At 36.8% G+C, this 26,937-nt stretch overlaps 1 pseudogene; it reads left to right on the top strand.

Moving 5' to 3' along the window:
* The first annotated feature begins 2,463 nt into the window (after positions 1-2,463).
* LOC149228207 (kinetochore protein SPC25 homolog) overlaps positions 2,464-26,937 on the top strand; it is a 44,818-nt pseudogene continuing 20,344 nt past the window's right edge.

Consider the following 26,937-nt stretch of genomic DNA (forward strand, 5'->3'; position numbering starts at 1 on the left):
ATCTTGAAAATACATAATATTTATAAAAAAAACAAACTCTAAAATCTAGCACATTCTTTTTGATATAGATACGCTTATCCATGTAATTATAACTCAGAGGGATGAGTATATGGAATATCATTATTTCTATCCTTCTCATGGACTAGGACTGATACATTGAGATCGATAATGTTCACTTTGAATTACTTATGGAGCTTCAGATTAAGGAGAACCAAGATACTTCTGGATCAATAATGATTGAACTTCATTGAGTTGTTGGTGCAAGTTAGCTATCTCATCCTTTGTTCACGACATGAGTGTTTTATGATCAATTAGCATCTCCATGGATGCAGTGAGGGTGGATACCATCTTGTTATATTTTAGTTGTAGTTCAAGAATCTCTATTTGTAATTATTACAGTTGCTTCTTAATTTGTCTTAGTTTTCTACCATTAGAGCCCTGCACCTTGTCCATTACACCTCTCTAACCACAACAAACCTCACAGAGAAGACCCGCTATGAAGGATTATGAGCTAAGCAAAGCATTCTACAAACAAATCAAATTGTCCTTTTCCAAACCCAAAAGCCCGACCCATAAAAGGAAACCAAACTATTAGTGAGGCAAAAAACAGAGCATTTCATTTCCAAACAAACGATGCAAATAGAAACCTACCAAGAGTTGTTGCATCAAAAACTAAATTTAAAGAAAAGGTTGCACCCGACTCATCAAACTTGCTCATGTGGATTAAGGAGCAACTTTTAAGCACACAAGTTATACCTCATCATGATAATGCAAGCTAAAATTGTTATTGCAACACCTCCCCACATTTATTAGTAAGCTCCCACACTTCTACTAAATGATTCACTAGTTTTGAATGCCTTAGAATGCCTGTGATGATGCCTTTTGACCTCAACGATCTTTGAATTCCATAATTAATTGAACAAATTATGCTCCTATGCTCATGCCTTCCATCTTCTCGTATTGTGAAGGAGAGGGATGACCTCTTATCGGAATATACTCAAACTTGTGTGTACCTCCTCTCAAACCTCATTATTATAATATAAAAGACAGAAGAATCCCATCTTCTATGCCACATCGACCCAAGGGAATTTGATTTGTCACTTGCATGCCGTTTTACTTCACTCATAGCCATCATTCACTGTGACAAAAATAACTTAATGTTCTAATGAACATGATTAGGGAATAGGGAAATATCCCTCTTTCCCATTAATCCACAAAGTTCCATGGTCCAATTATGATCCTTTATTGGCCATTTTGTTTGCTTCTTGATTGTGTTGACAAAGAACATGATACAAATAGGAAGAATTAATCATGTTTAAGAGAGGTTTAATCTTAAGGATACTTTGAAGTTGGATATATTTGAGGCAAAGGCCAAGGACTAAATGGTGAATTAAATTTTTGGAATCTTCGACCATTTTCAAAATGTTGATGTTTTTTTTTAAGACTAATTCTATTAATGTAACAAAAATGGTACAAGGAGACTAATTCTATTAATTCTACAGAGTAAGCCTTAGATTGTGCCATGTTTAACAACCAATAACTGAAAGTGACTGCCCGCACCGGGGAAACCAATCCAAAACTAGAAGTGTTTGCTGCCCCCGCAGGGGTAGCAGCCTGTAATGCCAGAGTAGTATAGTTTGTCGAACAAACATCAAAATTAACAATAAAAACATAAAAGAGACAACAGAATAAACCCCTAAGGATGGGAGCCGGGAACCCAAAACCTAAAAAAAAATTTAATAATAATAATAAAATAAAAATAAAATAAAATAAACTTCGCCAGGTAGGTGCCAGTAGTGGGAGGAGGTTCTTCCACTATCAGACACCTATACGCCTCCATGTCATCTTCCTCGTCCTGTTGATCTCTCGGCGTTGCTTCCATAGTCTTGAAGCGGCCTGACTTATTGCGTCCTTGAGTTGCGCCTGAGCGGTCTAGAGCTTCTTCATGGCTTCTATGCGTCCCTGAGCTACTGCCAGGGGCTTTTCTTTTGCTGGTGTTAGTCCTCTCCTGAAAGCTGCGAGCTAGGACTTCAGAGCTTTGAGGCTCCTCTCTAAAATCTACTGAAATGGTTGCAATTATGCAAGGGCGCTCCAGCGTGCAGCGAAACTGGAATTGGGCAGAGTGACTGGGTTGCAGAGACGGGACAGAGGCAGCAGGAGGCGGTGGAGCATCTTCAACATGCCGAGAACCTGCCAACTGAGCTTGCCCTCGACCGCTGCGGGTGGCTGGATAACTTCCCGTGAAATGAGCCATCGTCGAGGGGGAGGAAGAGTCTGAAGGGGTCGAGTCAGAGAGGGACAAGGAGGGGGGGCGAATTGCTCTTCCTCTACTGCTACCCCTCTTGCAGCGCATCATGTGATGCAGTCGAGTCATGTTCACCTGGTCAGAATTAGATAGACAAGGACGAGTAGGAGCATTGCCAAGGATTGAATGGCCAGTGGGATCAGGAGGACCAGTTATCCATGGTTCAGAACCAAGATTCAAGGCCGAAGCATCAGTTTGAAGGCAACAAAGGAGACTCTGCGAGAAATGGGCACCATCTACCATCTCAATACAGCAAAGAATTTGGCATCGTCTCCCTGTTGACGTGCGCGAGCTCGGCTTTGCAGCAGCAGGGAGACAATTGTAGTTCAGAGGAGGCGAAATAGGGGGAAGGTGGTCCGAATATGCCATCTTAAGAACTAGATTGAGGTTTCCTCGGCCCGCACACTGCATTAAAACGCCATTAATGTCGGCGGTGATCTTCTGGGTGGAAGCGTGGGTGACCAGGTGGCCGCGCCACTTGCCAACCCCAATTTGCTGCGCTGTACTAACATTATTAAACACTCGCATCCAGGATCAAAATATTGATATTATTAACACAAACCTAAGTTAATCTTTGAAATAAAATATATACTTCAACTTAATTATTTGCACCATGTTGAAGCCCCAATCCTATGATATTTGCACCATGTTGAAGCCCCAATCCTATGATATTTGCACCATGTTGAAGCCCCAACCATATGATATTTCCACTTTTTCTTCGGGGCCAAGAATAACCCTCAACAATTGTTATCGTTAACCTTAAATATATTACAAAATTGTTGGTATACTAATTTACCACTATTATCTAGTGTATTTTTTAATTGTCCATTATTTTATCACGGATAAATTTAGTGATTATTTTTAAATGTGTAAAAGTACATCATATAATGAATATGGTTACAAAATTTATTAAGGAAAAGTTTTATATAATACTTTTTAAATTATATTAGAATATTATAATGATGATTATTTGCACTTAACACTAAGTTTATTATATTAAATATTAATAAAATAAAAATGGAAATTACCTTATATAAACATGAGTTGGCTTAATAATAAAGAATATGTGTTTTCACTTTTGACGTCATGGATTCAAATTTAAAAAGAAGTAGAGTATGTATATTTTCATAAATTAATTTTTAGTTCAAAATACAAAGAGGGTCCTTTGTCCCACAAACAATGAAGTCTCATACACCAATTTAATGTTTAGCTAGGTTGTGATCTTGAATTATATTGTTGTCATAGTCATTGTTATTTTATGATAAAAAATGATGTGAGAGAACTTTTTCGAGCTCTCTTTCAATTTCATGTGTTAATATGTTATGAAGAACATGGCTCGAAAATGACACCTAATGTTTTTATAAGCAAGCAATCCAAGAGAAAGTGATTTTCATCCTCCACAAAATTACATATTCTTTCCTCCCATAATGTTTCAAATTTCGTCTTATGCTTAATTCACTCTTAAATTCATGACAGTTTGTTTTTACTTTAGCAATATTAATTTTATTCTTTAGGTTGCAAATAATGAAAATGTAATCTTGATCTTCAAACTTGAGGTTTTGGATCTCTTTCTAATCCATTAATTTTCTATCATTTTGAGTTTCATCATTATGTTGCAATTTTTTCGTAAGTTAGTTGTGATGATGCTTTTAATGGTATCAATGTTATGAACGGAGACGACGTCATTTATCCTTTAGTAGAAGTTAATAATATGTATATTTAGTACTTGTATTTGAAGCCACATTAGACAACATATCAATCTTGATTTTGATTATCTTGTAATCTTTTTTTTTTCAATAAGGAAAAACCTTCATACTTGCATTAGAAAAAAAGTAGATACATAGTCTGGAGTTCTTTTCTCATGTCTTTACATTTGTGTACAACCCATGAGGTCATAAAAAAAATTATACACACAATCTCTACAAAGCTACATACTAATCTATAATGTTGATACTTCTATATGATACATATGATTGTTACATCATTCTCACCACTAATAGATAATTTTGTATATGTTTTTATAGTTCTTCATGACAATTGTATTGACAAAAAATTGGCAATGTTGTTTCAAACAAATAACTCAATAAACACAACATGTTCTATGGAAACTATCAAAAAACTATTAAAACAAAAAGACCTTAATCTGAAAATTGTCACTCGCAGCCCTTATAGATTAAAACTCCTTGAGCTTAAAAGGGATCCTTTGTCAAAAGCTGAATAGAAGATCTTTCTAGGCAAGCAACAACAACCCTTCTTTGATAGGAGATCTGCCACATGATTTTCTTCTTTGTATACATGATTAAAAGTAAGTTTTTGATAAGTCCCCATCAAATATTTAATGTGATGCATCTAATATATGAGAGGAGGCGGGCCAAATTTTGTTCTTTGTTGTACACAATCCAACGTCACCTTGGAATCTCCAAACACCGATAATTCCTCAATAGCAAGTCAGTTAGCACATTGAAGAGCCCCCCTAGAGTGCAATAAGTTCAACTATTTTGTTTGACCCTGAGCCATAAAATCAACTGTAATGAAAGAGATTTCTTGCCTTCAAAACTAAATAAACTCCACTGTCGTAGATCTTATTAGAAGATTCCCCATCAAAGAAAGTGACAAGATAATGAGACCATACCTCCTTGAGTTGAATTTGTCTTCGTGGTTGTCCCTCCTTCATAGGCCCAATTACCATAAAATATGCTAAGATCTTTAAACATGTACCTCTAATATCTGGATATGCTCGGTCAAAATTCTTCTCGTTCCTGCTTCTCCATATGCCCCGCACAATTTAGAAGGGAAAGGAGTGATGTGTCTTGTAAACTTCAAACCACTATATAAGACACCTCTCAATGGAACTCATATTCCAAACAACCTGTAAATTAAGTATTTGTAACACCTCGTTGCATACCGAGATTGCAAATGGACATGACAGAAACGAATATCATGCGCCTTCAATAACTTCTTTGCATAAAGAGCATTTGTCAGGACCCCAGAAACCCCTTTTATGGAGGTTTTCCCAAGTTAAAATCCTATTTTGAATCACCATCCAGATAAAACACTTTAATTTGAGAGGAATGTCCCAATTCCATGTATTATGAAACCAACAATTCTTATCAATTAGGCAAAGTCCATGAGAAATGTATTTATAGATTTCTTTCATCGTGATTTGCTCATTAAACATGACACCTCCCCATGTCATCTTGTTTTTCTTCTCGGTCAATACTAAACCTACAAGATATAAGTGTGATATATAACAATCCAATTCCGCTAATAGTTCCTATGGCAAACCAAGATCAAATGCACTTAGCCAATAATTAGTAATTGAATAAATACCTAGATCATAAGAGAGTTGATACAAAAAGAAAAGCCTATATTTTTGTAAAAGCTCAATGATAGGAATAGAAAGGGAGTGTAAACCTTGCACCCCTTTGATAGCCCAAGCTAATAGCGATCCTATTCCCCTGACCAACCTCCCATCTTAGGTTGCCAACAATCCAGTGTTTGTTTCTCATCATACTTTTCCATATGGAAGCCACCTTCTTCTCTAGAGCCCCCTCTTTAATCCAATCCTCAAGTTGTCTATTTTTAAGATATTTCTCCTTAATCACTTGTTTCCAAATACCATGGCCCAAAAAATCTCTCCATAATTTTTTGAATATTAGTGCCTTATTGAAACATTATGTATTCATAATACCCCAACCTCCATCCTTCACATGTCTCAAAATCACTTCTAAACGTAAATTGGATTTTATTTGCAGATCCAGGCCTTGCCCAAAGGAACCTCGCAATGATTGCATCAAATGTTTTGAAAATATCTTTAGGTAGGAAAAAGAGATGCATCCAATAATTATAATTTTCTAAAGAATTGCTTTGATCGTAACCAACCTTCCTCCCAGAGTCAACCACTTGTTCGACCATAGGAATAGTTTGCACTTGAATTTACTTATAAACCAATCCCAATCTCTTATTTCATATTTGTTAGGTTTCAAGCAAAAACCCAAGTTTTTGAACCCTCCCTCCATAGAAATTGAGGCCACCTTGAAGATTCGAGTTATCTCCTTGATCTTTGTCTCCTCCTTATCTGTAGAGATACGTGTTGATTTACCTTTGTTCATATACACTTGAAGCTTCTCCAAAAATTGAGAGAATTAGATGGAAGGTTTTCCATTCTGGGATTGAAACCTACCCAATGAAAATCACATCATCTACAAACAATTTATGTGAAATATTTATGTTATTAGCAATCCTACACCCAATGATATTACCCTTTGTTCAAGCTTCCAGTATACATTTGATTAAATTGTTGATGACCAGGAGGGATTATCTTGTACGTATACATTAAATTCTTGATCATTGCCTTATCTTCATTGAGTAGAACCCTAACATCTAAGATCAGGTTTGGATATGGCATATTATTTTAATTTTAAAATTATTAATTATGAAACATTTGAATTTGTTCAAATTTTCTCCCGATTTTTCTAGAAATGCTACAACCACATACCTCATAATTGCATAACCCCACAATATACTTCTGATTGAACATATAATGAAAGTAATGAATAAGTTATTTGTAAGAAAGAACTTCCTACCAAATGGTTATTTTTTTCTTTTTGTTTTTCTTTTTGCTCTTTTTATTTTAATTAGGAGAATCGATAGACCTATTGCTTGTCACCAAGGAGATCTGGGATCAAGTTAGTGGGATTGGCACTATACTCCTAAGCGTAACACAACCACCCACAATCCTTGTTAGATAGGTAAACCGAGCTTTGAATCTTGGCGAGGCCCCTATATTGGTTGGAAAATGCCTTCTAGTGCACCACCATTTGGCCTAGCCTGATGGGCTAACTTCCTCCAAAATATTGTTGTCATATACAAACTTAGAAGAGATGACTTACCTAAATTTGATGACATTAACTTTTGCATTTATGAACATTCCTTGACTAACAAAAATAGTAAAAGAATAATTTTAAACCATATGTAAATCAAAACCAGATTGATACTAAATTATAGTCACTCTCCTAGTAACAAAGGGCCAAGGAGAAAATATTTTTTGAATCGAACTCACAAGAAAGGAGGGAGAGAGATTATGAGTGGGGAGCAACAAAATATTAAAGGAATGTAAAAGATGGATGGTTCCAACTTGTTGATTTAGGGTAGCATTGGATGTGCTCTAAACCTAAAGTTTTGCAGGGAGGCTTGGGCACATGTATTCTAAAGAACCCAGAAAGCGTTTTGGGAAATTCCACTCAAAAGTGATTTTATTAAAATAATTAATATTTTTAATGGCGTTCCTAAGTCAAACTTAGGAAGATTAAAATATTAATGGGTATTAATCTAATCATGGGTGAAACTTCTAGAAAATTACATGGATCAAGCCAAAACGATATAAGCCTTTGATTAAGATTTAATCTAGGTCGTTGGTTGTCTAACAGGGAAATATAAGAAGGGGCTTGAGGGTCATTTGGAAAACACACAGAGAGATTGAGGAAATTGATTTTTTGAAGTGAGGAGTTCTCAGGAGGAAAAATCGATTGAGGAGATCTCTTACAGTTGAGGGGTAGGGATAACAACTTTCGGAGAGAGAGATTTTCAACCCGAGATACATCAGTAGAGAGAGGTAGAGAGTGATCTAGTAGCCTTGACGCAGAGGCTGACGTAGGGCCAGAAGGGCCACACAGAAGCAACACAGAGGGAGAGAGAGAAAGTCAAAAATCAGAGCAGAGGGTTAGTTTCAGCAGCTGAAAGTCGGGGTGTGAGACCGGGAGGTTGAGAGCAGTGATTTTGGGCTATTGATCGATTCCCAAGTTGGGTGATGTTGTGCCTGAGAGGTTTGATGTTGCGACAACGTAGAGGCATTGTAGTGATAGCACAAAGCCAGCCAAGGGCACCTCATCCAGCAGTCGGAACAACTAGGAATTTTTCTCAGTGATTGTGTGAGGTAAACTCACAAAGCTTCTACTAGTATTTCTCTCTATAACTGAATAACCCTATGAGGTATTCAGTGATGTATTCAGACTTTTCTATTGCTTAATAATAATAAACCCTCATAGTCGCTGCATCGGTTTTCCCGCATTAGGTTTTTCCAAGGACTTTTGTCCAAAATAAACTGTGTCCTATGTGTTTCTATTTTTCTTGCTCAGTTTGTATGTTTTAGAATCATATTTAATTGGTGTAGGTAGCTTCAGTAATTTACTTCAATGTTTCAAGAAGAAATGTGAAATAAGCTTGTAATGTAATTTACAATCTAGGAGAAGTAGATTCAGTTGGTTGAAGTAGGATTCATGAGATTGTTAGATCTAGGAATTTTCACATGGTGTCGGAGTTGTTGATGTGAAACAGGGAAGAGCAAATCTAGCTCTGAAGTAAGGGCCAACTTGTTGTAGCAAGTAGCAGTTCGAATCCCCTGAGGGATTACGCAGTTCTAGCCAAGAGGGTTATATTTTCGTGGGTGTCTCTCTCTGAGTGAGTCGACAGAGAGGTAATATTGTTGGATCGAGAATTTTCTGTTGCAGAAGAAGCCACACAAAGCATCAACATAGAGCTAGAGGGATGTAGTTTTCTGCAAGCTAAGTGCTAGGCAGAAAAGCCGTTGGAAGAAGGAAGCAAATCGAATAGTGAGGGAATACTTCCTCAATGATTTCTTGCAGAGGAAATCAATATTTCTCATTTGCTAAGAAGTAGAGGAGAAACAGACTTACCAGCTCCATCAAGGAGTGCATAAGCTAGCCTAGAAGCTATGCAGTAGGGAGAAAGAGGGAGTTGTTCGACATTTTTCGGAGGATATGGAAACTAGTGGCTTGAAGGATCATGACAGGTTGGATGGGGCTTCCAACTATGTCATCTAGAAGGCTATATTGTCTTTACTTCTAGATGAGCATGCCCTTAAGACGTATGTTGATAGTGTGGTAGTTGTCCCTGCGAATGTAGATCCGCTGAAGAAGTACAAAGTTGAGATGGCTAAGGCGAAGAAGATGATCTTGGATGGAGTCAAGGATCATGTGGTATGTCACATTGCTAGCAGAGGGACTGCTAAGGAGATGTGGGATGCTTTTGCCACATTGTATTAGTGATCTTCCAAGCAACGAAATATGTACTTAGGGCAGAAGTCGAGATCTGCTCAGATGCAGAAGGGAGAACGTGGGGATCCATTCCGCACGAATGGGACTCGTGATGAGTTGTCGATTACGGGTCACACACCTTAGGATTCAGAGTTAGTGAGACTGGATCTAAATTCTGTCTTGAATGAATGGAAAGTCTTTGTCTATAGTATCTTGGGCAGAACAACATTGCTAAATTGGGACGAGATGTGGGTAGCTCTGAAACAAGAAGGGCTGAGGAGAGACCTGCTCAAGGTCAAAATTAATGGGAGCAACAGTAGCAGTGGGTTGAAGCCCAAAGTAGAGGAGGAGGATAACACAACCCTTGCATCAAAGGGAAAGTAGGAGCAACAAAGACGAAAGAAGGACATCTCCAATGTGAAATGTTTCAGATGTGATGAGATGGGCCACTATGCATCCTATTGTCCCTTGAAGAAAAAGGATAAGGATGAGAAGCATGGTCCTAAGGTTGTAACTGCAAATATTGAACAAGAGGAGGAGTTCGCCATGACAGCAAAGATACCTCCAAGAGTGAGGTGGGTTGATATAGAACTGTAGTTCGATAAAACTACAAATGGGCAGGATCCTTGAGGAGCCCACCTCTTGGATCATCACCTTGCTACGGAGCCCATGATTAGTAGCAGTGGGATGGAGGAGTTTTTAGTTGGTGCCATGGAGTGTTGATTCAACAGATGCAGTAGTTGGTAGCGTCAGAATGTGAGCAACCTAGAGCAGAGAGGCAACAGTGTGAGGAGGCAGAGTGCAGAGCTTCAGGAACGCAGTGGCTTTAGAAAACAGTGTGGGACTAGCAACAGTCAGGGTTTCAACATCAAGGTGTATCCACTGGATACTTGTCGAGTTTTGGGTGTCTTCAATTGCTTCTCTCAGCAATTGAGTTGTAATACGGATGCAATGTCAGTAGTGGCAGTGCTAGCAGCATAGCAAATGCAACATTTGAGAGGGAGTTGTAGCACAGATGTAGCATTGGCAGTGGCAGTGTCAAAGGCAGCAATATAGTAGCAGCAACATCGTATTAGTTGGTGGACAGCATGTCAGTCATCAACAATGCAGAGGACGATGCTTCATATTCAGAGCAGTATGTAGTAGTAGTGTATTGTTAGAGCGCATTCCTCGTTAAGAGGGAGTGTTGATTTGGGGTAGCATTGGATGTGCTCTAAGCCTAAAACTTTGTAGGGAGGCTTGGGCACATGTATTCAAAAGAACCCAAAAAGGATTTTGGGAAATTCCACCCATAAGTGATTTTATTAAAATAATTAATATTTTTAATGGGGTTCCTAAGTCTAAACTTAGGAAAATTAAAATATTAATGGGTATTAATCTAATAAGGGGTGAAACTTCTAGAAAAAGACACAAATCAAGCCAAAACAATCTGAGCCTTTGATTAAGATTTAATCTAGGCCGTTGGAAGTCCAACAAGAACATATAAGAAGGGGCTTGAGGGTCATTTGGAAAACACACAAAGAGATTGAGGAAATCGATTTTCTGAAGTGAGAAGTTCCCAGGAGGAAAATTTGATTAAGGAGATCTCTTGTAGTTGAGGGGTAGGGATAACAGCTTTCGGAGAGAAATATTCTATGCTGGAGATACATCAGCAGAGAGAAGCAGAGAGTGATCCAGTAGCCTTGACGCATAGGTTGATGCAGGGCCAGAAGGGCCATGCAGAAGCAATGTAGAGGGAGAGATAGAAAGTCAAAAATCAAAGCAAAGGGTCAATTTCAGCAGCCGGAAGCCGAGGTGTGAGACTGGGAGGCTGAGAGCAGTGACTCTAGGCTACTGATCGATTCCCCAGTTGGGTGACGTTGTGCCTGAGAGGGTTGACGTTGGGACAACGTAGAGGCAATGCAGTGATAATGCAAAGCCTGTTAGAGGCGTCTCATCAAGCAACTAGAACAACTGAGACTTTTTCTCAGTGTTTATGTGAGGTAAACTCACAAAGCTTCTGCTAGTATTTCTCTCTATAAGTGAATAACCCAGTGAGGTATTCAATGATGTATTCAGAATTTGCTACTGCTTAATAATAATAAACCCTCAGAGTTGTTGCATCGGTTTTCCCGCATTGGGTTTTTCTAGGGACTTTTGTCCAAAAATAATTGTGTCATATGTGTTTCTATTTTTCTTGTTCAGTTTCTATGTTTCAGAATCATATTTAATTGGTGTAGGTTACTTCGGTAATTTGCTTCAATGTTTCAAGAAGAAATCTGAAATAAGCTTGTAATGTAATTTACAATTTAGGAAAGTAGATTCAACTGGTTACCGTAGGATTCCTGAAATTGTTAGATCTAGGAATTTTCACACAACCAACGTTGAATTATGATAATATTTTCCCAGAAGCTTGAGTTACATATATATTATATTTCATCAATGTGATTTAGAGGGAATTCAACCCTTTTTTGACCTCCCAACCTCCCAAAGAAATGAGTTCTTCTCCAAATGATCTCATAAATAAGGTAATAGTTCTCCATAAAGTAGACACAAAGAGACTTACTAGCTTAGTGTATTTGGTATTACCATCTCAACCTCCCAAAAATGAAAAGGCACTTTTATGGAAAACACCATTTAGACAACTATTATTAGTTCCCAATGAAGTTAATGTATTGTCATTTTTATTAGGTTCTTTTGCATGTACCTCTAATATTTTTTGGTAAGAATTATTGAATTGGTCATAAACAATAAGGATATTAAAAATCTCAACTCTTTGTGATATATGGTAACGATATAAAATACCTCTTTTCTTTCTCAACATTCTTTGTTATTTTCCTAGCTTTAATTTTATGGATTTTGCTTGTAGTTAAAAGAAACAAACGTATTAAATAAAAGTTTATATATATATATATATATAACAAAAGTGGCTACTATTCGTATTGTATAAAAGGAGTTGTGATCATACTTTTTAACCATTCATACAAATTTTTTAGTGTGAAAAGGCTTCCAAAATGTTCAAAATACATTGTAGGGTATTTCATAGCTATATTATCTTCAAAATGTGGGTATTATGGGCAATTATTTGGTTTGCATGTAGCCTTACATAATAGTATTATGAGAAAATAAATTTGTAAAACATCAAAGAAATCTGACATTTTTATTACCGTGCTTATGAAGTACAAACTTCTTGTAACAAATGACAATATGGAAGTATTCACCCTCACTATTGTTGAATTTTGTAGCTATGGTCGGTCTTCATAATTTATATTTTAGCCTTTGAAATATATAATGAAAATATAAGACATGTCCTTCATTTCATTTTATTTGATTAGCCCTTGAAAAGATTAATGTAAGACATGTTCTTCATGTCAGTTTCAAAAGAGAATATTTTGAATTTTTGGCTCCAAACTTGTCAAGTCGCCACTCCTTCAAGTCAATTTGGCTCCAATGAAGAGACACCCATTCGGATAGGCATAAGGCACTAGACCTCCTCCACAAGGCATCATTCGATCTCTCACACAAAAAGTATTTTGGGCATCAAAGCAAAGAAGAAGAAGGATGAAGTAGGATGACGAAGGGCAGATTCATCTCTAGCATTTCTCTCTCTCTTGTTGGCTTCACACATATGAATTTCTAGGCATATTTTGGTCAGAAGGTCGAACTTCTGGTCATTAGTTTATGGGTAGCAGGGCCAAAATTCTGGGCATAATATTCTAGGCAGCAGGGTTGAGTTTCTGGGCATATTCTCAGAGACCGAATTTTGGCCTAGGAAGATCAGAGAGGGCCAAGGTTGTTGGGAAAAGGATTGACTTGAAAAGAGGGTTGGTTGAACAGGTTTGACCATAACATTGTAGGTAGCTTGACCATCATATTGACTAGCAGAATCAGGTGCATCTCTTGGTGAACTGAAAAATTTCTCTAAGGTAAAGGTATCTGGGTCCCCCCCCAAGTGGATTTTCCTAGGGTAAATCTTGTGTTCTCTTTGTGCAATGTGATCTTTATGTATGGTTGAATATCTGACGTGTAATTGCTTAATGATAAATTGAACGCATTAAAATAATATCTACATCATTAGAAGTAATCATCAATATTTCATAAATTAGTTCTTGTATCTAATGCACTTGAAAAATCAACATGGTATTAGAGCTTTGGTGAAGGAAAGGACATTGAGATCACTACTGAAGAACTTTGGTTAAGGAAAAGGGGATTTTCATATTGCTTATGCTAATTTTTCTAGGTATATGGGTTCCTCTATGAAGTCAGAGAACAAGCTAGAAGGAGCTTCAAATTTTAGGGCTTGGAAGACAAGGATTGACCTCATTCTTGCAAAGAATGATCTCTTGGGTATTGTGAAGGGAAAGGTCATTGAATCTTTAGATAATCAAGGAAAAAAATATATGAGAAAAATGACATCACAACCAGAAGTATCATTGTGGATTCTACTAGAGATCATTTGATTCCATATGTCGCAAATATTGAAACTTCAAAGAAGATGTATGGTGCCCTAGTTATATTATATACTATCAACAACATTGGTCAAGCAATGAGTTTGAATAATGAGCTTTGTGATGTTAGAATGGCAAAGAATGATTTTCTAGCCTCATATTTCATGAGGATATATCAAATAAGAGATCAACTCCAAGCAATGGATGAAATCATTTCTGACAAAGAACTTGTGACTACAACACTCAACGGTTTACCTCAGTCATGGGACTCATTTTCATCTAGTATATGTGGCAAAAAGGAAACTCTAGGTTTTGAAGAACTATGGATTTCATGTACCCAGGAAGAATATAAACTCATATCAAAGGGAAGTATTTAGAGATTTGAAGAAGGTAATTCTCAAGCATTTGCAACATGTTCCAAAAAGGCTGGAGGAAGAAAGAAGTTTGGTGTCCAAAGAATAAATCAAGGTAGAAGACCTGATCCTCAAGCAAAGAAAGATATGTCCAAGATTCAATGTTACCATTGCCATTAATATGGTCATTTTAAAAATCAATGTCATGAAGGATCGAATGAAAGAAAGAGGGAGGGAAAGCAACAAGCTACCACAACACACATTGATGAGCATCCAAAGAAACCCAAGAATGAAGATTATGGTGACAAAGATTTCTTCTGTTTTTTTACTCTTATAGGTTTTGTTGCGAATAGTGATGATTTGTGGCTAGTAAATAGTGGTGCCTCAAGACATATGACAAGATATCATGAAAATCTTACAAGTCTAATGGAAAGGAGATTATCTCAAAAGCAGTGCTTGGAGATAACAACAATTATGCAATCAAAGGAGTTGTAAAACATCCATTGAGTTGGAACCATGTGAAAACATTCATCTTAGTAACGTACTATATGTACAGAAGAGGAGATAGAGTAGCATTTATTGATGGAAAAATCCTTGTATAGCCCAAGGGCTCAAGTATAGACTCTGCTAGAGTAATTAGAATTTGTGAAGGACAATTATATAAACTCTTGAAACAACTAGCTCAAGCATTAGTGCGTAATGATATCAATCCACGCGAACTATGGCATAAAATATATGCTCACTTTCACTATATATATTTGCCAACTTGAAATCAAATGGTTTCAAGTGATTCAGAATTGTAGATGGAGCATGAAGGAGTATGTAAAGGTTGTGCACTTGGAAAGAATGTCAAGAAGTCTTTTCTAAGTAGTGAAAGTAGATCCAAGGACATATTGGATCTATTGGCCTTATTTTCATTGTTTCCAAAGGAGAAATAAGAAGTGTGGCCACCATATGTGTGTGAGGAGGTATGAGTAGCAAGGTATGTTCAAGGAGGTGCCGCTGAGTATGTTAATTGTCAAAGAACAAAGGTATGCTTGTGAGGAGCAAGATAGAACATAGGTATGCAGTGGTATGGCCTAGTTGGATGGAAATTTGATGCAAAGGGTGTCTTGTTGCTCTTATGTTGCTTACATGTGTTGTTTATTTGGTTACATATGCTTGTTGGTTGCTGACGACAAAATGTTCTAGAAATTGTTATGTTACAAAGATTGTTGTGATGCAAGGCAAAGGAAAAGGTATAAGGCAAAGACAAAGGCAAAGGCAAAGGCAAAGGAAAAGGCATGATGTGAGGCTATGGCAATGGAAAATGTTGTTGGTTGACAATAATGGGTTGCAAAACAAAGATGGTGACAACAAAACAAAGGTGATGACAACAAAACAAAGGCATTGATAACAAAATATAGGTGTTGACAACAAAACAAAGATGTGGTTTACAAAAAAACCTATTAACAACAACAAAGGGTGATGGCAAAGTATTAATTGATTAACAAGTTCCTCATTTGATAACATACTTGTTATGCTTGCTATGAAAATGTTGATGTATTATGTCGAGGTTCCAAAAATTGTTGGGTATGTTGTTGGCCTAGATAGTTTGTTAAAGGAACGTTGTTGATTATAAATGCTTGTGAACCTTCAAAGATGCTTGATGATTGCAATGATTGATTGAATTTTACAGAACAAATGTATTTTAGGGGTACTTAGAATGTTGTGATGTAAGAAGATGCAAATAAAGGCAAGAGGATGCAAGTTTCAAGTTAATATGTATGGTTTGACTCTTGTAATAATTAAAGTGGCTGATATTATGCATATTAATTGAATATTTCGACATTTATCTTATGTATTTTTTAAATATTTAAAAGTTAAAAGAGTTTGGAAACAAAGGGATATCCTTGGAATGCAAAGAGACGAGACTTGTCAATTCAGATTCATGTATGGAATACAAACAACCATCGAAGTTCATTTATAAAAATGTGTGAGGTTGGAAGGTTGTAATGGTTAGAAATGTAGAGAATGTGAGAGTTGATTGAGTTATTATTTATTAGTTACCTAGCACATATAGAGAAAATGTGAGGCATATTTGAGGAGAAGAAGAAGCAGAGACAAATATGGAGGTATATAGAATTATTATCCAAGTAAACCAACATATTGTTTCTTGTATGTATCAGGGGATTGTAGTCCCCTTTTAAGTTGTAGCTTGATAAATAACAAGTTGGATTATGCCGAGGTAGGAGCCTCTAATGGGTTGTAGCCTACGTAAAATCATATGTAATAAGGGAGTAGGAGCTTACTTTTGCATCACAACAATAACAAAGTCGTGGTTTTCTACCTTTATGGGTTTCCACTTATATATGGTGTCCAATTGTGATGTTTATACATGTTTATTGATGACTTCTCTTGCAAGACGTGGATTTACTTGCAAGACCAAGGATGAAGTCTTCATCAAATTTCAAGAGTTCAAGGCTGAAATAGAGAACTTGCAAAAAAAAAAAAAAAAAATGATTATGAGACCAGATAATGGAGGAGAATATTGTTGAATTCTTTCTTATTTTTAGATCTTGGTAATTATTGCCTTATGATCAATAATTACACACTTGAAAAAAAGTTCTCAACATAAATTTCATTTTTACAATTGAGCAAACATTAGTAGATTGATATAAGATATATGAGCTATTGATTGATGTTTGATTACAATTGAGGGCCCCGATATATATACATAGTCAAGATGTTTTTTGTTGTAGCTCTAATACCACTTGTTATAGCTCTGATACCACTTGTTATAGATCTAACCCAGAAATATTATAGATCTGATATGAAAATATAAGACAATGCAAATAAACCCAAAAATAATATGAAATGATTTTTTATTGATCAAACCCTTAAGGTAGGGCAACACCATACATTAACTCCTTAAGGAAGGAGAACACTCCACAAGCCATATGCCTGTTCATACAATAATCCTTGACATTATATTCCTTAACATGTAGTCTCTAGCCTCTATATAGGCCTCATACATACAATACCATGGGTCATTACCATGGAATAAACATGTCTTTTCAATAAGACATGTCTTTTAATTTCATTATTAATTAATTATTGATCGTTTATATTATAATATATAAATATAAATATAAATATATATTGTTGTACATATATAATATGTATTATACATTGTTGTCCGGAAGGGAATACCTTCCGCTGCTATATTAAACATGAGCACTCTCTCTTAGCGAGGAAGGTATTCTTCCATGATGTTCTCCCCTAGTAGTTCTAATCACACCCACCCACTTCACATGGTATGGGCAAGGCTACCACCACAATCTCAAGACTACGCTCCAAGTATCTATGATGTTTCTCCTCTTCTAGTAGTCCTAATCACACCTAGCCACTTCACATGGCACAGGTAATACTTGTACCAAGCTACTCCATTACTCCCTTAGTCACTTCACATGACTATTCTGGGAAACCCTTGGCTAGAGGGAGAGTATCTTCCCGCTATAGGAGAAACATCACAACTCCCTCTAAACAATGGTGGACATTTTTCATCATGCCAAGCTTGTCTCGGAAGGATTCAAATTTCAATTTAGACAAAGGCTTGGTGAGATTGTCTATTGTCTGCTCATCTATGGATATGTACCAAAGTTCCATTGCTCCTCTCTATACCATGTCTCGGATGGAATGGTATTTGATCTATGTATGCTTTGACTTGTCATGAAAGGTTGGATTCTCTAAAAGCTTCACACAACTTCGATTATCACAGTATATCGAAGTTGGTTCTAACTCTAAAGCAAATAACCCTACAAGCAATTTCTAAAGCCACATTGCTTCACAACTTGCATCACCAACTACTATATACTTTGCTTCTATTGTACTGAGTGCCACTGACAACTCTTTTATGTTAAACCATGAGATCATACTTGATCCAAAACTGAAGCAACATTGTGATGTGTTTTTCTTGTCTATGCACTCTCTGCCCAGTCCTAGTTTGTATAACCTTGTAGCTTTACTTCATCATTCATGACATATCTGATTTCATATTCAATTGTACCATGTAGTACCTCAATACATGATTTGTTGCTACCAAATGTACATGTCTAGGCTCAACCATGTACTGACTCAATGTGCTCACTACAAAGCATATATTCGGCTCGGTATTAACCATGCACATCAAGCATCTCATCATTTGTCTGTACATCATTGTTAGGTCCCTATAATACTAGTGATTCCACCATTACTATTGTCATTGTAGCCCTTATTGTTATTGTTGTGCCCCTATTGTCCCCATATTGTTATTATTGTGCCCCATAGAAGCCCACTATTGTTATTGTTGTGCCCTTATATTATTATTGTTATGTTGGCTTTGATTATATTATGACCCCTTAGACTCCTATATATAGAAAGGAGGTTTTGTCATTTGTATCATCCAATAATTATTCATTTGTGGAATGTAAATGAGGTTGCCCCCTCGAAGAGGTTGATTTCTAAGTCGTTGATCTTTATTTTCAGTCTTTTTGTGAGCTAGTTTCATAACATTTAGTATCAAAGCTTTGGATTCTAGGGTTTCGCTGCTCCAAACAGGTCATCTTAGAATTTTCACTATAACCTTTTTTTTTTGCGATGTTTCAGAAGCTAAAACAAAAACCCATTTGAGTCGAAATCGTTCTGAACATTGGCTCCAAATTTTAGATCCTGCCTCATTATATTTTCGGAGATATTATATAAGGAAGTTAGGGTTTTTGCAGACTCCCGAATTACATTCCAAATAGGTGACCTTGGGAAAATCATCATAACTTTCTCTCTGAGCATCATATTGAAATTTCGTAAGAAGTTACAGAAAGAGGACGGACTGTAGTTTTCTGTGTATATTTTTCAGATCCGAAGGTCGAAACATTGATGCGTGGCACGTCGTACAAGTTTGCTCTATTGAAAAATTATATAATCAGGTCATCTTGGGAGATTGGGCATAACTCTTTCTTGGAGAATCCAATTTTGATCAGACTGGTGGCATTGGAAAGAGGACTCAGAGGGCTACCATAGGAATCAATTTTAGATACTGGAGATCCGAAATTACAGAGATACAACAGATTCAATATCAAGCTTCTACAAAGAGAACAAACGTGTGTAGTCTTTTTAAAATTTTGCATAAGTTTGGGTTGAAAAATTAGTATAAGGGCATAGTGAAGCATACTTATCATTAATTGATGCCCCAAAGAAAGAAAATGGAAACACCTAGTAAGCAACCTGAAAGCTCTAGCATGACTTATGAAGAAGAGGAAGAATTGCAACATGATATATCAAAATTATGAGACCAAGTGCAACAAATTTCACTCTCACAAAAGGTAACAGAAGCTAAGATTATTCGTTTAAAGAAAGGCGTGGAAGCTAAGATGAATGGAGTGGAAGCTAATATGAATGGCGTGTAAGTTAAGATGGATGGCGTGGAAGCTAAGATGCATGGACGCTAAGATGGATGGTATAGAAGAAAAATTGAAAGGCGACATGGAAGATTTGAAGATAGATTTGACTAAGTTGCTACAAGAAATGCTTACTAATGGTGAAAGGGTAGTAAAGGAAATTCATGATGAGAACAAAAGAAATGTTAATCATGATTTCATTTACTCTAACGTTGGATTGAAGACCCACCATGTTCCAATGATCAATATGAGGAAGTTTTATGGCAAGGATCCTGTAACATGGATACTACAGATGGAACAATATTGTGATCTCCATAATGTGAAAAACACACAAAAGGTACGCATTGCAACTTTATATTTGGAACCAAATCAGTTTGTATGGTATCAATGACTTTTCTCTCATAAACAAATTGTCACTTCAGCAATTTTTACGGAAGAAATGATAGCACATTATGAGGATAAAAAAAACAACTGTTTTTTTAGCCAATTGATAAACCTCAAACAAAAGGGTTCAATGATGGAGCACATTGAGGACTTCCAAAAATTGAATATAAGGGTAAAAGATATTCCAGAGGACCATAGGATTGATGTGTTCATAGGGACTTTATAGGATAACATCCAACATGAGGTTTGCCTTTGGGAACCTGACTCATTGGAGAAGGCAATCAGGTTGGCAAGAAAAATGGAAAGCAATATTATGGAAACAAGGAAGCCTACCACTCACAACTATAAGGATGGAAGTGTTGTTTCCCCTAGCCTTCCAAAGACACCCCAACAATTGGAAGGAAAAAGAGCAAAAGGGCTTTGTTACAGTTGTGATAGCAAATACACTAAAGGTCATAAGTGTGATGAGAATAAAATATTTTACATAGATTGTGAAGAGGAGGAATAAGAAACATCAAAAGAAGAAGATATACACTAGGAACAAACCCTAGAGAAAGAAGAAATGAATCTGACCATATCTTGTAATGCATTGGTCGAGATTACAACTCCTCAAACTATTAAGATAGAAGGACATATCAAGAAGAAAAAGGTAATAGCGTTGATTGATTCGGGCAGTACCAATAATTTTATTCATTGTAAGATAGCCAAGGAATTGAATTGCTTCCTATATCCAGCACCAAAGTATCAACTGATGGTTGCGAGTGGAGGAACCATAAATTGCTCTGGAAAGTGCCATAATATCAAGCTATCCATGGGAGAATGTGTATTAAATATACCAATGCTTTCCATTCCAAAGGGTGGTGCTGATGTTGTACTCGAAGTCTAATGGCTACAATCCTTGGGTACAATAGCTTTTAATTTTCAAGAACTTTTCATGAAATTTCCTTCGGAAGGAAAGGAAGTTAAATTAAGAGGTATCGCAGGGAAACCCAAAAATATAATCAGCTCTAATGGAATGACAAAACTCCTAAAGAAAGAACAACGAGGGGTAATTGCACAATTATGCTCGCTAGAGGTTCCCACATTGAAATCATCTATTTCTCCATATCTCCAAAAAGTCTTGGACAATCATTCCAAGGTATTTGAGACTCCCAAAGGTATCCCACCTATTTGTGATCATGATCATGTTATTCATTTGATTCTAGGAAGTGTTCCTCCAAACATTAGGCCTTACATATATCCTTATGCCCAAAATAGTGAAATTGAACGTATGGTTGGAAAAATGCTAGAGGTTGGTATAATTCAACCTAGTCAAAGTTCTTTCTCTGCTCCAGTAGTATTGGTGCAAAAGAAGGATGGATCATGGCACATGTGTCCAGATTATAGGGAGCTCAACAAGCTCACTATTAAAGATAAATTTCCCATTCCTGTCATTAATGAACTATTGGATGAATTGCATGGATTAATTTACTTCACCAAGTTGGATCTTCGTTCAGGATATCATCAAATTAGAATGAAGGCTAAAGACATTCTGAAAACAACATTTAGAACTCATGAGGGTCATTATGAATTTTTGGTCATGCCTTTTGGCCTTACCAATTCACCTTCTACATTTCAAGGTTTGATGAATTCCATTGTCAAACCCTTAGAAAACTTGTGTTAGTATTTTTTGATGATATACTAATCTATAGCAAGCCTTGGAAGGATCATGTTCAACATGTTGACAGGGTGCTCAAACTATTGGAGGAGAAACAATTATTGCAAAAAGTTCCAAATGTTTCTTTGGAGTACAAGAGGTGGAATATCTGGGTCATATTGTATCTCATGAAGGTGTTAAGGTAGACCCTAGCAAAATTAAAGTCATTAAGAAATGGAAAATCCCCACATCCATAAAGCATCTATGAAGATTTCTTGGGTTGACAGGGTATTATCGCAAGTTTGTTAAGAATTATGGCAGAATAGCAGCACCTCTAACAACATTATTGAAAAAAGATGCATTTTTATGGACTTTAGGAGCAACAAAGGCCTTTGAACATCTTAAAGAGGCAATGTGCCAAGCACTGGTCTTAGCTACGACATACTTCACAAAACCTTTATTGTGGAATGTGATGCCTCAAGAAATGGAATTGGTGTTGTTTAATGCAAGAAGAAAGACCCATTGCTTTCAAAAGTCATCCAATCAAAGGAAAGTATTCACACAAAGCTATTTATGAGAAGAAAATGTTGGCAATACTACATGCACTTAAGAAATGGTGACCCTACCTAATGGGAAGACACTTCAAGATAAAAATGGATCATGATAGTCTTAAATATTTTTTAGAACAAATATTATCTTGAGAAGAGCAGCAGAAATGGGTCACAAAGATGTTGGGTTATGACTTTGAAATCATATACAAAAAATGGAAGCAAAATGTTGTGGCAAATGCACTCTCAAGAAAGGATGAGGATGTGGAAGCATTTCTTTGTGCCATTTCTATTATCCAACCAGATTGGATAAACGAAGCAAGGGATGAATGGAAGAATGACGAAGAAGTGTGGGCACTCATTCAAAAGTTACAACAAGATCCGAGTACATTTGATACATTTAGTTGGAAAAATGATTCGTTATGGTACAAAGATCGCTTATACCTATGTCAGAATTCCCAACTCAAACAAAAGATTTGTATGGAATTGCATGCCTCTCCCTTGGGAGGGCACTCGATATTTTTAAAAACTTACCACAGGGTTAAGAAGGATTTTTTTGGGGATGGCCTTAAATCTGATATTCAAAAGTTTGTGGCAGAATGTTTAGTTTGCCAACAAAATAAAGTTGAAACAATTAAGACCTCGGGTCTATTACATCCTTTATCCATTCCAAGTCAACATTGGGAGGAGGTTTCGATGGATTTTATCACAAGTTTACCCAAGTCTAAAGGAAAGAGTGTCATCATGGTGGTAGTTTACATACTTACCAAGTATGCACACTTTTGTGCATTATCTCATCCACTTAAAGCCAATACAGTTTCTACTGCATTTATGGAAACGATTCAAAAGCTACATGGAAACCCAAAGATTATTGTAAGTGATAGAGACCCCATTTTCACTGGAAATTTTTGGACAAAATAATTTTCTTGTCTTGGTACTGAGTTAGCTCATAGCTCATCTTATCATTCTCAATCTGATGGTGACGCAGGGTTACCCCCGCTTACACCCACAATATGCATGTCTTATGCATATATCTGATCTGTCCCAGGAATTTTAACTCTCTAAGGAGTCAAATTTTCAATCTCTAATGAATGGTTTAAGGCCCCTTTCTTAATCTCTGCATAATAATTTATAGACTAACCAAGTCTAACCCTTAATCCATCCTTTCCTTCCTATCGGGACTCATTGACCCTTATCAACCTCATTCACTTTAATATCAGAACTCATTCAACCCTCATACCCCTTCATTAATTCTTATTCCCACATATATAACCAAACCCCACATTTTCCTTTGGTTAATTCAAACTTAACCCATTAAACCTTCATATCACGCTTTATTCTATTATAAACCCTTTAAAAGGGAAATATATATAATAAAACATACCTTTTCCACACTTCTAAAGCCCTTGCACAGTTTCCGAGGTTTCCTTTTATCGCTAATCGCAATGGCCATAGTCCGCGGGTCACATTAACATGTGGTTCCCCATCTCCTCTGATATGCGATTAACCTCCGGAACTCAAAATATAATAACTACGCCTGTATAACCCTATCAGTTCCGATCAATCAAACTTGCACGACACTTGCTAACCATTGATCTGGACTTAGTGGATCTGATGGTTCACAACAATATTGAGCCGTTAACCTGCGCACTCAAAATCAACTCGAAAAGTGGTTTTCTCTCTCTCCTCCGCTGCTACATGTCACTCGATTAGTGGAATCAGGCGACTACCATTCAATACCACTTACCATCCTTCCTTTGCCCGATAATCCACTTTCACTTATAAATCCGCCTTTCTTCTTAGTTAACGTTCGGGCTTGTTCGCGCCCGATGACCGTAGATCTTCAACCATCGACGGCTGCAACAGCTCCTCCAGATTCCTCTTCCTCTAGCACTATCAGTTAATCTCCACCATTCATTCTTTAACTCAATCGTACTCGATTTAATCTTGGCCGCTTATTATCTGACAACCTCGTTTTTTGATCTCCGAGATCCAACAACTCCTATGTATTGACGACTCGCCTCTTCTTCATCCCTTTGCTTGGCTTTACTTCATTTCTTCAGTGTTTACTCTGTGGTTTTGGGTTTTCTACAGGGTTTCATTCTTCTGCTGCACACTCTCTCCTGAGATTGACTTCTGCGAATTCTCACTTCACTGCCTCTTCAAAGCTCCACTCTAATCCTTCAACTAGATTCAAAGACCCACCATGATTCCTCTGAATCATTCTTCTCCTCTACGTAGTCTACAGAACTCTGCTTGCAACCTCTGTTACAGAACCTACGAATTCACATATAATTCATTCAGTATTCATTACACACATCTACACAGTTATGGAATAAGCCTATGTATATGTATAAATATAAACAATTGATTACATATCGAGACACTCTGTCTCTCAGGCCTGATCTTCAATATCAGTGGCCTCCTCTTACTCTCTGCCTGTAGGCTTACATTTATACATAGGACTCTATAACCAATTTCCTGGTTTAGATCTACTGAACTGACTCCTAAATGTCCTCTCTAGTTCCTTGAATGATGAAACTACCTTAAGAGTTATAATTGACTTCTAACTCTCTCGTCATCATGAACCACTCGTGTTCTCCTTCATTTGAGAGTATTTACAAACATCCTCACAACATCTAATTAATTCCTATCCTACTCACTCAAAAGCCTAAATATTACATTAATTCAACACCTAGGAATCCAACTTCCTTAAAACACATGACCTCGCTATGTCTACTAAAATACAATGATTTTCCTTGGGTTGAATGCTCTTGCATCAGACTACCAAAGTAGAAAATATTCATGATCTCCTGATCATGTGTCTTCATAAGTTGATAAAAAACCTCCAGGGTCCCAAACTTTATTTTGTAGCTGCCCAAATGCCTTGCACCTTTGTTGCTGTTGTATGTCTGTTGTACTCTGATTCATCTTCCTCTCCTTGTCAATCAGGTTCAAGTTCTGATTGATTATCCTTCCTGCTGCTATCAATTTCCCCCACATGGACTGTTTGATCATCAACTGCCATAATTCTTCAATCTTCGTCTCCAGTTCATCCTTGGACTGGTCCATATTCTGCCTCTTACTTCTTCCTCTTTCTCTTTGCTTCAGGTTGTTGTTGTTGTCCACTAACTCTTGAAACTGTTGTTGGTTACTTTCACTTTGTAGTTGTCGGTTTACTTTTTCTTCACTTATTCTGATTGCCTCCCTTTCGTCCTTACCCTCTATCAATATTATCTCTTTCTGCACTGAATCCTGACTTTCTAGCATTCTCTCCAGCAATTGAACATCTCTGTTCCATGGGTTAAATTCTTCCATAGAATCTTCTTCTTCCATTTTTATTTGGCTTCTCATCTGTGCCAAAATTCCTCCAGCATCTGCAACTAAACATGCACTCACAAAACAATTATTAAATAAAAAGCATAAGGCTTCTATGCCTTTTCCTCCTTTGGCAACAATTCAGTTTGTTGCTCTGTTTCTTTCTCCTTTGTCAGCACATCAGTTTGCTATTTTGAATTCTCAAAAGAATTCATGAGACTGTCAGCTAGTCTCTCCTCCACACCATCTTCTCTAATGATGTCTTTCTGTCCCTGTCCACTATAGTGAACTTCTTCATTCTCGTTCAATTCTGATTTTACAACTTGAACACTTACTTTTTGGTCTTCTTGCCTTTTCTCCAAAAGACTTAACTCATGCCACAAATTTTGCATCTCGCTTGGAATTTCTCCCAAAAGTTTTGTACAATCCTCACTATCTTCTCCTTTGTCACAAACATAATTTATTGACACTAATTCTTCATTATTGATTAGAATAAAATTCTAATCCTCCATCTCTTTGATAGTTTTAGATGTTTGTCCATCACTCTCCCTTTGATCATTTAAGAAAATCAATTCATTTTTATCCTCTTCAGTAGCAAATTTATTATCATAGGACATAACCGTCTCATTCCTACTGAAGATATTTCCTCCACTAAGCATGGAATTTATGAAATCTTTCTGCTGTAATAACTCAACTTGATCTTCCTTTGAAAGGAAGTCATCATCATACTTTATCTAGCAATTTTCAGCTTCATTCAAGACATTTCCATAAAATGGTTTGTCTTATGCAATACCTGCATTCATACACATCCTGTCAGTTGTAAAACCACAAGACCTCATGATCTCATCTGATGATTCAATCACCAATTCCTCCAGCTGTTACAAGTCCTTTACATGACTTAGAAATATTTCGATGGTCTTCTCCTCAATCTCATCACGTCCTTTACTTGATTGCTTGATATCCTTCCCTACTTCCTCTTTTAAAACAGAATTTAGATTCTGCCTGGTTTCTTCCCTTTTTATGTCAATATCAACAAATTGTCCTTCTTTACATGTTTCATCTGCAAACATACACAAATTATCAGATTTAGAATGATCAGACCTTTTGCCCTCACTTGAAGTTTCAGTCTTCAATTCATCATCTTCACCCAAAACTTCACCCTGCTCTGGTTCACAAATGGACACTTCCATTTCCAACTCAGCTTCTCTGAGTTTTTCTAATAGCCACCTTACTTTCCTTTGTTGTAGCCTTCTCTGCAACTTATGCCACTTCACTAGCTTCTTCCTTAGGACCCAACCTAGTCTCTGGCTTTCCTCTAGTATCATCATCAATACATCGAGTTGTTCTTTTAGCTTCGCAATTTCCTCTTGACTCATCCTCTTTCCATTTGTCTTGGCATTTTCTTTCTTCATCTTTCTTCTGTTGTGGTCTTCCTCAGACCCTCTGCTATTACTATCAGTAGCCATCTTCTTCTTCTCTATCTTCATGAGCTTCTTA

Source organism: Pinus tabuliformis, chromosome J (genome assembly GCF_031772625.1).
Source record: "Pinus tabuliformis cultivar Carrire ecotype Pingquan chromosome J, CPIR1, whole genome shotgun sequence".
NCBI classification, from domain to species: domain Eukaryota; kingdom Viridiplantae; phylum Streptophyta; class Pinopsida; order Pinales; family Pinaceae; genus Pinus; species Pinus tabuliformis.